We start from the raw sequence: 12,348 nt of genomic DNA, 5'->3' as shown, positions 1-12,348 counted from the left end.
CTATTGACTACATTCCCTTTACAACCCTGTGGACTTACTTATTTTATAACTGGAAGTTTGTACTTCTTTTGTTTTTTTAATGTTTATTCATTTTTGAAAGACAGAAAAAGTGTGAGCAGGGGTGGGGCAGAGAAAGAGGGAGACACAGAATCCGAAGCAGGCTCCAGACTCTGAGCTGTCATAACAGAGCCTGACTCAGGGCCCGAACCCACAAAGTGCGAGATCATGACCTGAGCCAAAGTTGGATGCTTCACTGACTGAGCCACCCAGGTGTCCCTGGAAGTTTGCACCTCTTAATCCTTTTGACCTGCTTTATCTATCCCCCACCCTGTTCCCCTCTGGCAACTATCAGTTTTGTTCTCTGTATTTATGAGTCTGTTTCTGCTTTTATTTGTTCATTTATTTTTTAGATTCCACATGTAAGTTAAATCATGTGGTATTTGTCTTCTCAGATGATTTTAAAAATTGACCTCAGTGCTGTTGAATGTTTAAAATGAGATCATCACTGACATACTGGTAGAAACAAAAGTCAAAAACTTGCAAAAAACAGTGGAACAAGAAACACAAAAAGACAATTAAGGTTAGGGAACAAATTGACTCCAATTTTAAACCTAACAGTAAAGAAGAATTAAGAGTATAAAACTTTGGTCAAAACAAAATGAAAAACATCACTAAAGCCAAATCTGTTATGTCAGTTAATACCAAAAGAATTTAGAGGGAACTTCATAAATTTGACAAATTGATTCTAAAGTGCATCTGGAAGAATAAAGACAAAGAGAACAGCCAAGAAAATTAAAAAAAGGAATAACAGGGAAGAGGGGAACTTTAGCCTACCAGATTTCAAAATTATTACACAGTTGAAGTGATTGAAATGTGCTATTGCTAAGAAGCAGATAGAAAAACCTTGACAAAACAGAAATTAAAGTCCAGAAATTATTGCATGTATATATGAAAATTTTATATATGGCAAAGGTAGCATTTTCAAATCAGTGGGGAAAGGGTGGATTACTTAAAAAATGTTTTTGCTTGCACATCCGAAAACTAATATAACATTGTATGCCAACTATACTTCAATTTAAAACAAAATAAAGACACACACCTGAAAGAAATGTTTCTGAGACAAGAAGTGTCCACCTGGATAAAAGAAACCTTAGATTTCAATTTCTTATCTTGTACAAAAATCAATTCCAGAAAGATCAAATACTTAAACATAAAAATTAAAGCCACAAAAGTATTTAAAGAAATATAATAATAGTTTTTTATAATTTGGGAATGAAGAAGGTCCTTCTGATCATGTTACAGAATTTAGAAATCTTTAAGTTTATTTACTTTCGAGAGAGAGAGAGAGAGAGACAGAGCATGAGCAGGGGAGGGGCAGATAGAGACGGACACACACAGAATCCGAAGCCGGCTCCAGGCTCTGAGCTGTCAGCACAGAGCCCAAAGCGGGGCTCAAACTCACAAACTGTGAGATCATGACCTAAGCTGAAATCAAGACACTTAACTGACTGAGCCACTTAGGAGCTCCAGAATGTAGAAATCTTAACTGAAAACAGACTGACAGACGTGACTACCTAAAAATAAATATTTTTCTAAATAGCAAAAGACCTAATATACTTAAAAGACAAGTCTCAGACTTGGTAAACAAATTTGCAACACATAGGTCATCCTTAAAAACTTTTATTTATTTAACTTCCCACTTATATGTCAACAACAATAAAACAGTACCTCAATACAAAAATAAGCTTGAGTACATGAAGAAACCCAAATTATCTAGGATATAAAAAGATTCTTGATTTTAATGAAAAATTTAACACTTTTTAAAAAAGAAACCTTTTCAGGGCGCCTGGGTGGCTCAGTCGGTAAGCGTCCAACTTTGGCTCAGGTCATGATCTTGTGGTTTGAGTTCGAGCCCCACGTCAGGTTCTGTGCTGACAGCTCAGAGCCTGGAGCCTGCTTCGGATTCTGTGTCTCCCTCTCTCTGCTCCTCCCTGACTCACACTCTGTCTCTCTCTCACAAATAAATAAACATTAAAAAAAAAATAAAAAAAAAATAAACCTTTCACCTACCAGGTTGATAAAGATGAGTAAGTGTGATAATGCCCTGAGTTGGTAAAAATGTGGCAAAATGGGTACATTTAAAAAATATTTACTTGGCACCTACTATATGTTAAGTACTTATGCCAAGCATTATGGATATTCAGTGCAAATGACACCATCCCCCGTGCTCAAGGGGCTAATACCCTAGTGGTGGAGGGGGTATTAAAGAGTCTTTCTGGAGGACAGTAATTAGAGAGGAATAATGGGTCTGTGAATTAGAGTATAAAATTTTAAATAAGCCCTTTAAAAACAATTATATACATTTTAAAGCTTCTTTCCACTTCAACAAATGTCCTTTCAACTGCCCTCCATTGCCTAAGTGGCAAGCTGACCCTTGGCCTCTTCATCCACATCACAATTAATAATGGGAACATCCTGTGACCAGCAATTCCTCTGCTGGGTATATATCCTAATAAACTAAGCCGATAAAAACAATTATACATGTCCTAGGATTGCAGCATTATAGATACAGGCAAAAACCTAAAAACAATTTAAATGTATAAACATCTTTTGGTACATGTCTATGATGGAATATTATACAGTCCCTAAAACAAAATTACAAGTATATGTTTGCCATGGAAAACATTCTCATTATAAGAGATTATGATTAGCAGGATTCCATTTACCTACCTACATATACACATAAATTTATATAAGCATATAAGGTATGGCAAGGTAAACAACAAATGTAAGAGAGGTTATGGTGAGGAGAAAGGTTTTACTTGGTTTACACTTTTTTATTACTTGAAAAAACATTTTATGAACATGCATGTACTTGTTTTATAATTTAAAAAGCCACTGCCATTCTGGAGGGAAAAAACAGAGGGGAGGGAGGAAGGGAAAGCACGTGAGAATCAGTCATAGATGTTGAAACAACATAAAGATCTAGAAATGAGGTATCTGTGTTTTATAATTAGTTAAAATGAAATCTGCTTTGGAAGTAGTTAAAGGCGCCCCACTGAGATTTCAGTAATTGTAATATTCAGAAATAAAAGCCATGTATTTAGACGTTGTTCACTTTCATCAAATCAATTAGGTTCAGCAGCAGAAAGAAAATGTTTAAAATTCTGACTCAAGGGGTGCCTGAGTGGCTGAGTCGGTTAAGTGTCCGACTTCGGTTCAGGTCATGATCTCACAGTCCGTGAGTTCGAGCCCCGCATCGGGCTCTGTGCTGACAGCTCAGAGGCTGCAGCCTCCTTCAGATTCTGTCTCTGTCTCTCTCTGCCCCTCCCCCACTCACACTTTGTCTCTGTCTCTGTCTCTCTCTCTCCAAAAATAAATAAACATTAAACAAATTTTTCTTGAAGATTAAAAAATTGTGTGACTCAAAAGGATGTATTTAAATAGGTTATAAACATCCAATATCCCCAAATTTCAGTCAGGTCAAGAGAAGTAAACCAAAGCAAGTCTAAAGAATTTTTCCTAAGTACCTGGCCTTAATTCACAGCTCCTTGGCAACAGGGGCCTGACACTGTCCAGAAGCCAACTTCTGGCAGTTGGTGTATTTATTAAAAACAAAAATTTAAAGGCCTTCCTGGATTTTGGTTCTGGCAATTCCCTGAATTAACTAAATAAGATCAATCACCTAGGGAAGTGGCTTGGAAAAACAGCTGAAAACTTATGCCAAATCTTGGCACAGGCACACAATTTTGGCTCAAAATTTTATTTCAATTTTCTAAGTAATTACAGTCTTTCTGTTTTCCGTTAGAATTGTCTAGACACCAAGGATTTCTTTCACTCGTAATTCTTTACAGGGTTCCAGTTACAGTTAGTCACCTTCAATATTCAATTAGAATGAAAAATTCAGTGAAATAACTGTGGTTTGTCTATATGATGCCAGTATAAGTTATTTTTTCACAGTACTGACTCTCTGGGGAAAAAAATTTTTTTGGCTTGAATTGATTTTTGGAAAAACCTTCACCTAAGCCTATATCACATCCTTTCTAGAAGAACCAAATTAGTAAGTTACCATAAGAAAAAATATGGCTATTTTATGGGTTTATAAATACCTCAAATCAGAAGTAGTGGTATATCCCACACACATACACAGGGTCCAACTTCAGCTCTAAATAGTTAGAAAATGACCTAGCTTGTGGTGGTGTAGGTGTTCATCCAAGTTGTACAACTCCAGGCTAAAAGGACTAGGATTTGTTCCATGCAAATTATACCTTACTAATAAAAATGATGGGAAAAAAGTGACTTAGGCAATTTCATACTCATTAGTAAGAGGCTAATTATAGATTATGCAATCCTTTTGCTTTCTTCCCTCAGATAGTTACTTGCCTTATTCCCTAGCTTTATTCTAGTCTCTGGTTGGTCATCATTTCAGAGATGCCTGACCACTGTATACAAGTACTTCCTAATTTACTATGGTTTTTCACTGGAGTACTTATCTCTATACGATATATTGCTTATTAGTATTTACTTGCTATGGTGGTTATTATCTGCCTGCCCACTCCCAGAATTTAAGTTCCATAAGGACAGGGGCTTCATTATCTCATCCACTGCTCTATCTCCAGCACCTAGCACATGGTGCCTGACAACATAGTAGAGTTCAACAGATATTGCTACATGAATGAATGAATACATGAATGTTTGGATGGAAGCATATGATACAGATTCAGGAGACGCGTAAGTCTCGTCCCATCCCCAACCACCACCTAACCATTCCCTTTCCCAGTGATAGCTACTGGTGCCAAGTTGTATATAACCTTCCAGAAGGATTCTAAGCATATACAAACATATATACACAACATTCTTTTTTCCTTCCCATATAGTTGTTCCCATATATCAGTTTGCATGTGCTTTCTTCCCCACTTAATAACTGTATCTTAGATGTCTCTCCAAACCCATATATATACTTTTGCCTCAATATTTACTTTGCTAGCTACACAGTATTACTTTTTATGGTTCTAGAAGTTTATTGATCAATCCCTTAGTAATGGAAAATATTTTAGTATTACAAACATTAACAAAATCTCTTATTACTGCAAATAATAATGCAATGACTATATGTGTCTTTACACACACTGGTTGTATGACTGCAGCAATTCACCCTCCATACAGAAATATATAAAAATGTTCATTTCCACATATCCTTACCATCTCAGTGTGTTAAACTTTGTCAACTTTTAAATTGAAAACAGCCTCTCATTTTGATTTTAATTTATTATTATGAGTAAGGCTGACATGTTTTAAGTCATCTAAATTTTCCTTCCTGAAGATTTCCATCTTTCTATTGGCTGTTGGTGATTTCTTTTTTAGCGGCAGACCCTCTTTAAATATTAAAAAAAAAAGTATACTTTGTTATATCTGATACAAATATTTTTCCCAATTTGACATTCGCCTTTTGCTTTTATATATGATTTTCTAAGCACATTTTTAAAGAAGGTGGTCAATTTTATAGTAATTCTTTCCTTTTGTGACTTTTGTGTCATACATAAAAAGGCCTGTAAGTATGTTTAAATATAATAATGAAGGTTATAGCAAAGTTTATTTATCTTTATTCTCCTCCTTGGAGGTGCACATTATACATAGACATACTACATTCTACATATCTTACAGGCTTGGTATTTCCAGTTGGCTATGCTGTTCTTTGAAATTAGCTATCATTAAGATTGTATTAAACACACCCCACGTTTTCTTATACTTTAATGCCTTCATTTAAAATTTTACATCCTTGCGTCATCTGGAATTTATTCAATGTGAGAAGTAAAAGATCCACTCCTCCCCCCCAAATGGTTACTTTTAATAATCTACTTTCCCTCCCTTATGCTGATATGAAACATTACTTTGATTGTTTACTCATTTGGGTCAATTTATTAACTTTCTATTCTGCTCCACAGATCTGCCTATTTATGTGACAGTATCACATGCTTTTATTTCATTCGTGATTAACATTTCCACCAGAGAGTAAGCAGAGTCAGAAATGGAAAGTGTCAAGCATTTCTTTCTTTCCTGCACTAACCTTTTAGCTATTTGTTAATAAGTGTTATAAAGAACTATCAATTGGTTTCAAATACAGTACTAATGAGGTCAAGTCACAGGTTGATTCTAGAATAGGCCAATTCATTTTGCAAGCAGAAAAGATTCCACACCTTAAGACTGTGGCTTTAATTTCAGCCAGCCATCTAGAAAGCCATATACATCACTGAAGAGTGGACTAGAGAGAAACAATACGGATGGCTTGGAGGATATCTATCACTTTTATTTGACAAGTAACTCAGGCTCAATAGTTCCACACTCTATCTTCATAAATAAAACACATTAATAACTCATAGTTATTTCAAAAGACAGCATATCCAACTGGAAACACCAAAATTGTAAGATAAGTAAAATAGAGCATATCTACATAACCATAACCACAACATTGCTGCAAATGGGAGGTATGAGAAACAGAAGATAAATTTTCTAGTATCTCCAAAGTTTAATAGTTAAAGTGACCTCTAGAATCTCCCCCTCTGTACTTGGTTCTAAAATGGAATTCAAGCATTCTATAGTGCAGAGATAAGGACAGAAGATCTGAAATGCACATTCCTACAGATCATAGGCAGGGAAGAAAAGCCTCACTGTTTTTGCAGCTGTTAGAACACAGAACTTGTAGGATTCCCCCAAATGGACCATCTAACCAAAATCTTTCCTGGATCCAAAGAAAGAACCCTTGAAATGGCCCTAACAAGAAACAGGCTCTTGGCCCTAAGGGCATGCTCCTAAATGGGTCAATAAATCTTTCTGTCAGTCTTTCCTACATACTTTGCCTAAAGGATCAAATCTGTTCTCTTGGCTTTGATAAGCATTTTTACATGGAGGACACCTTTGAAAATGATTTGCTGTTTCTCTGGTATCTAAAACCATAAATGCCCTGGATTCTTCACTTTCAAAGGAGAAAAGAATTTCTTCCTTCACCTTCCCATATGCCAGTATTTAAACAATGCCTCTTCATTTCTTGAATGAACTTAATTCAAGCTCTGATATCTGGAATATTATAGTTGTTTTCATTTAGTTCCTCAAACCTAAAACATCTTTGAACTCATTTAATCCATTCTCACTAGGTTTTCTTTGTAGGACCTTTTCCTTTCCTAAAATATACATATTTTCCTTTCTTTTCCTTAAATATATATTTCCTTAAAATATATATTTTTTCTTTTCCTTTCCTTAAAATGTATATATTTTAAGTTTATTTACTTATGCGGAGGGAGAGGCAGAGAGACAGGATCCCAAGCAGGCTCCACAGTTAGTAGAGCCTAACGCGGAGCTTGTACTCATGAACCATGAGATCATGACCTGAGCCAAAATCAAGAGTTGGACACTTAACTGACTGAGCCACCCAGGTGATCCCTTTTCAATATTTTTTAAATGTCTATTTGAAAATATTGGTCTCATCTATAGGTTTGATCCTATTGCTTTTTCACTGGCTTCTTTATCTTTAGTTAAAACATGTCATTTTGGGGGCGCCTGGGTGGCGCAGTCGGTTAAGCATCCGACTTCAGCCAGGTCACGATCTCGCAGTCCATGAGTTCGAGCCCCGTGTAAGGCTCTGGGCTGATGGCTCAGAGCCTGGAGACTGTTTCCGATTCTGTGTCTCCCTCTCTCTCTGCCCCTCCCCCGTTCATGCTCTGTGTCTCTCTGTCCCAAAAATAAATTAACGTTGAAAAAAAAAATTAAAAAAAAAAAAAACATGTCATTTTGTCCTTTTTCTATGATCTTGCTCAGTAAAGGAAACCTTTAAGTCTTAATTTTCTCATTTCTTTTTACATGCTTAATTAGAATTTCCATTTTTTGGACAATATATCTTCTGATTAATACTTGAATAAGTTTACCATATGGCCTCAGACAGCCTGGCTCTTCCAATCTTTCATAGCAATTCTTCCCAAATGTGCCTGGTCATAAGATGCAAAGGGGGTGGAGGGGGCTAGTGTGCTTTTTCTTCAAAATGCACATTCCTGGGCTCCACTCAACATCTAAAGAATCAGAAACTGGGTGGGAATGCATATTTCTAACAAATATGGGAAAGACTGCTTCAAGGTTCCTTTTTCTCTTTGTTCGAATTAAGGAAGTAATAGAGTATAAATAGACTCTCTATTACACTTATCTCTGTTTAAACTTTACAAAAAAGAAAGGTGAGTGACCCTTTCTTTAGTGTCTCCTTCTTAAATGGTACAACTTTTCAATGTTTAGCATACATTTAACCACTACTTCCAGCACCATCACCACAGCCAATACACCCACCAGATGGCACACGGGCACTGCGTGCATGCCTAGTAAAAGAGTGAGAGGAAGAGAGCACATTTTATCTTACACCAACAGCCACTGAATGGCTAGAGTAGATCAAGGCAGCTGTGTGCAACCACAAGGATCAGAATTTACAAGGATCAGAATATACAAGCACCCTTAATCATCCTCATGAAGAAGCTCACAACCCCTTTAAGATGGTAACCTGCCCCACACCATGTTAACAAATGAAATCATTTAAAATTCACAGTCAAGAGAGATATTATCCTAATTTTATAAAAGATGGCAATGACTACAGATGGACCTACAACTTAAAAGTTGCATTCTTAAATTTAAAACTTTAGGACACCTAAACTCAAAAAGATCAAAGACCACCCATGAATTAGAGTTTTTCAAAGCAGTTCTGTTCCCTAGCAAATTAAAAAGGGCATCAATGTATTCCATAATACAATACTCAAAATTGCAATGATCAATATTACTTTACCGATACGTTCCATTTGAGAGCTATTATCAAAGCTACATCTAAATCATATTTTGAAGAGCAAAAACATCTTAAAGTCAGACATCAATATCAACAATAATCGTTTAATCAAAATCTTATTCATTAAAACATTAAAAAAAAAAGATTTTGCAAATTTTTATAAATAGGTTCCCTGGGTCTACTTGACACACAGTAAGTGCTCGGTTAGCAGTCTCTTCATTTTTCTGCCAGACAAACTGCCAAAAGAGTGACAAACTTTGCACCATAAGTGAGCAAAATGTCCAAAACAAAGGCCCCTACTGATGGTCTTTAGCTTCAGAGTCAAGATCCAAAAGTTTATTTGCAAACTACTTGCTTGAAACTTGGTAGAAAGAAGTAATGCTACCATTACAGGATAGGTTCCTGGATTCATCCACAAGAGTTAACTCATAATATACTTGAAGCACAATATTCATACTATTTTATCTGCTCCTAAACAACGATGTAAAAGATTTTCCTTTTCAAAAAATGCAGGGATCAGGCAAATCTTCCCTCTGACCTCCACTTCAGAAAAAAAGGAGATTTCCAGGTTGCTGTTGTTTCTAATTGCACACATATATGTAAGGCAGAAAGAATGTCTACACCAGTCACTCTCTGGGTATTCCAACTTGGAAAACAATGCAATAGGTAAGGCTCAGAATCCCCCAGACCTCAGGTTTGTCCTGAAGAGTTCAAATATACAAGGCAAGAACCACAGATAACTCACTCTAGAAGTCTGCTTTCAGTGTATTGCTCTTAATTTGAAGGGTTAACAGTCTCAGAGATTTGTGTTGTTGCTAATGCTGCTAAGTAATCTACTGCCATGCCTACACTTATAAGCACAAGTGATGCACATTTTTGACAACTACAATCTACAAATTTTGATAACTGTATCACATGTGGGGCCGTCAATATTTTTTTAGGGCTATTTCATCAAACTTACCTATTACTTTGGTCACAATTGTAAAAGTTCTTACTTTAGTCCTACCTGTATAGTTTGTAAATCCATTTTAAACTCCGTAAATTATTTTACTTATCCTAGAGGAAAAACACCCCTCAACTGCTACCTACTGCTATTCCTTACAAAAGCAAAATATATGAAGATCAATTTGAGAATTGATATAATTATAATCTTAATTAAAACAATGATGCGAAAAGCTTCAAAATCTCTACATTCTGTCATCATTTGAAACAAAGAAAACCTTCAGGGACACCAACAGATCCCAGCTAAGAGCAAGGGAAATTTTTAATAATCTCCTTGAATGTTGATATCTTTTCCTGTCTTCTCTTTATACCAATTAAACATTCAGAAAACCACTCAATATTTGCTCCTTACACAAACTCTGAACTGTGGTTCACAGAATTTTTTGGCTATTATCTATTCTTACACTGTAATTTTACAGTGTAGGGCATGGCAAAGTTTTACCAAGTGCCTAATTTGTGCTCAGGCCTGGTTTTTCAAGAGCTAACTTTAAGAAATGAATCAAGTTGTAATGTGTATAAATGCACACTACACAATAGCACGGAACTTCTCTTTGTTACTTGCAAATGGAAAGGTTTTTACTCATTATGAATTCCACAAATTCAAAAACTTTTTTTTTTTAATTTTGACTGCTTTCATTACATGCATATTGCTTCCAAGCTCTTCCTTTGCTGCTTTTTTTTTTTAAGCAAATAAACATTCTTCTCTGTCCATTAGCAACCAATCTAAGCTTACTATCTTTCTTTTTAGAGGCTATTTTTAATTAAACTTAAAATGTTTCTCCCGCATTTCTTATTCAAAGATCTTTTTTGGAGTAAGTCTCATGCTTCTTACTGAAGATAAAAGTCTCTCTCACTGTATGTAAATAATGTTTCATAATGAAATTTCATCTTGAGCCTCAGTACCTATTGTGCAATTACAAACTTTTGCAACCTAAGTATTCCTTATATATTTTATAATACTAAGTTTTTTCCAAATATTCTTTAGCATTTAATGATGAATTTTTTCCATAACTTAAGTGCACTAAAGTTAACTTTCTCACATTTCCATTAATTACACATTAATTTTTTAAGATTAAAAAAAGCCTCTCCAAAAGGTATGCTACTCAGAATGTTACTCTACTGATTCTCAAATTCTAAGTATAAAAGAATAAATTTTAAATGACTAAGTTCTATTTATCCCCTGATTAAGTCAGATTTATGATCTCCCCTCCCCATTCCAGCTACTGTGAATTTTGAATAAAACAACCTCAATTGTAACAGAAGAAACATCTGTTGCTTTTTTCTTCATAAGGGCTTTCCTAACTGAAAGAAAGGCTCTCTGCCTGACCTCCTCTTCCACTCCCCCTTCCCACCCACACTAAGTTCCTTAAAACTCTTTTTTAAGTAAATGTATTATTTAAAATTTTACTGTATCTACTTAAAATGTCATCATTTATCCAGAAACATTCACTTCCTTATTAAAATTCAAAGAATGAGTATGTTATATACATCAAAAAATAAGGGATGTGACTGGTAGAATATTAATTGTAACTGAAACGCAGACTTTCGAGAGGATACTTGAAGTGATCAACTCAATCAAGTTGTCACACATTCCGGGCTCACTCAGTATTGTTTAGGGTTAAGATTTTCTTCATATGGGATCTTGCATGCTATATTTTCTTTGCCAATCTAACGCTAACATAATGGCAGTCACTACCCCAAGAGGCAGACACCAAATGGTGCCACCCACACTCTCACACTGTGCCTCATAATAAACCATAAAGCAGTGGAATGCACCGGCCCCTTTATGAGCAAACAATGCCTGAGCTTCATTAGAATACAGCTGACATTTTCAAAGCACAAATACTTTTAAGAAAAAAGTACTAGGAAAGAAAGGAATGAAACAGCTATAAAAGCTGAAATATTTTTTTTAAAGTGTCAGGTTTATTTCAAAGATCCCGAGGAAGCATATTTTGCTGTTGACAATGTGAAAGTTTTCATAAATAAAAAAATGTAGAGTTAAGGTCAAAGCTTATGTTATTAACTACTGGAAAGAAATGAAAGTAAAAACTATCATTTGAATTGCAGTCACAAGTAATAACTATAAAGTACCTTCAGAATTATTCAATTCCTCAAATGCTTTCTTAGTTCTTGAACGAGGAAAAGTGAGCTCCAAAATTATTTTCACATTTTAATTGATTTATATAAGTAACTGAGTGATAAACTAAGCTTAATCTACCCCTCCCCCCCCCACCCAACCCAACCCCCATACCCTGTAGTTTTCCTGTCTGCAACAAGCAAGGACGTCTTGAATTCAGCGTGCTCCTGGCTGTTTATCAACTTAATATTGTTGCTGTTGGAAGAATATAAAATAAACGCGGTAAAAACTCACCCAGCACTAAGAAACAAAATGATCTCTCTTACCTGGTCTAAAGAAGCATGCCTCTCACTGCAGTACCAACAACACTCTACAGTCTTTGTTACCATTCAGTGGAAACTTGAGACTGTGTCAGACATAAGCAATCGAGCGCAGAAAAGCTCAATTTAAAATACTC

At 35.5% G+C, this 12,348-nt stretch overlaps 1 protein-coding gene across 6 annotated transcripts in view; it reads right to left on the bottom strand.

Annotated features, from left to right (window-relative positions):
* The window catches only part of TFDP2 (transcription factor Dp-2), a 172,860-nt gene that overhangs the window by 59,590 nt on the left and 100,922 nt on the right, over positions 1 to 12,348 (bottom strand). Inside the window, exon 1 of one of the 6 annotated variants that reach the window (XM_043595241.1) lies at positions 12,218 to 12,238. The exons of 4 other annotated variants lie outside the window; for them this stretch is intronic. The gene's annotated coding sequence lies outside the window, so the exon portion shown is untranslated. Of the gene's footprint in view, positions 1 to 1,099; positions 1,185 to 12,217; positions 12,239 to 12,348 lie in introns of those variants that run through there. One more of the 6 variants, XM_043595240.1, reaches the window with a different exon arrangement.

This window comes from Prionailurus bengalensis, chromosome C2, assembly GCF_016509475.1.
Source record: "Prionailurus bengalensis isolate Pbe53 chromosome C2, Fcat_Pben_1.1_paternal_pri, whole genome shotgun sequence".
Taxonomy (NCBI): domain Eukaryota; kingdom Metazoa; phylum Chordata; class Mammalia; order Carnivora; family Felidae; genus Prionailurus; species Prionailurus bengalensis.
The sequence above is the reverse complement of the archived record's forward strand: the minus strand, read 5'-3'. Positions and strand labels throughout refer to the sequence as shown.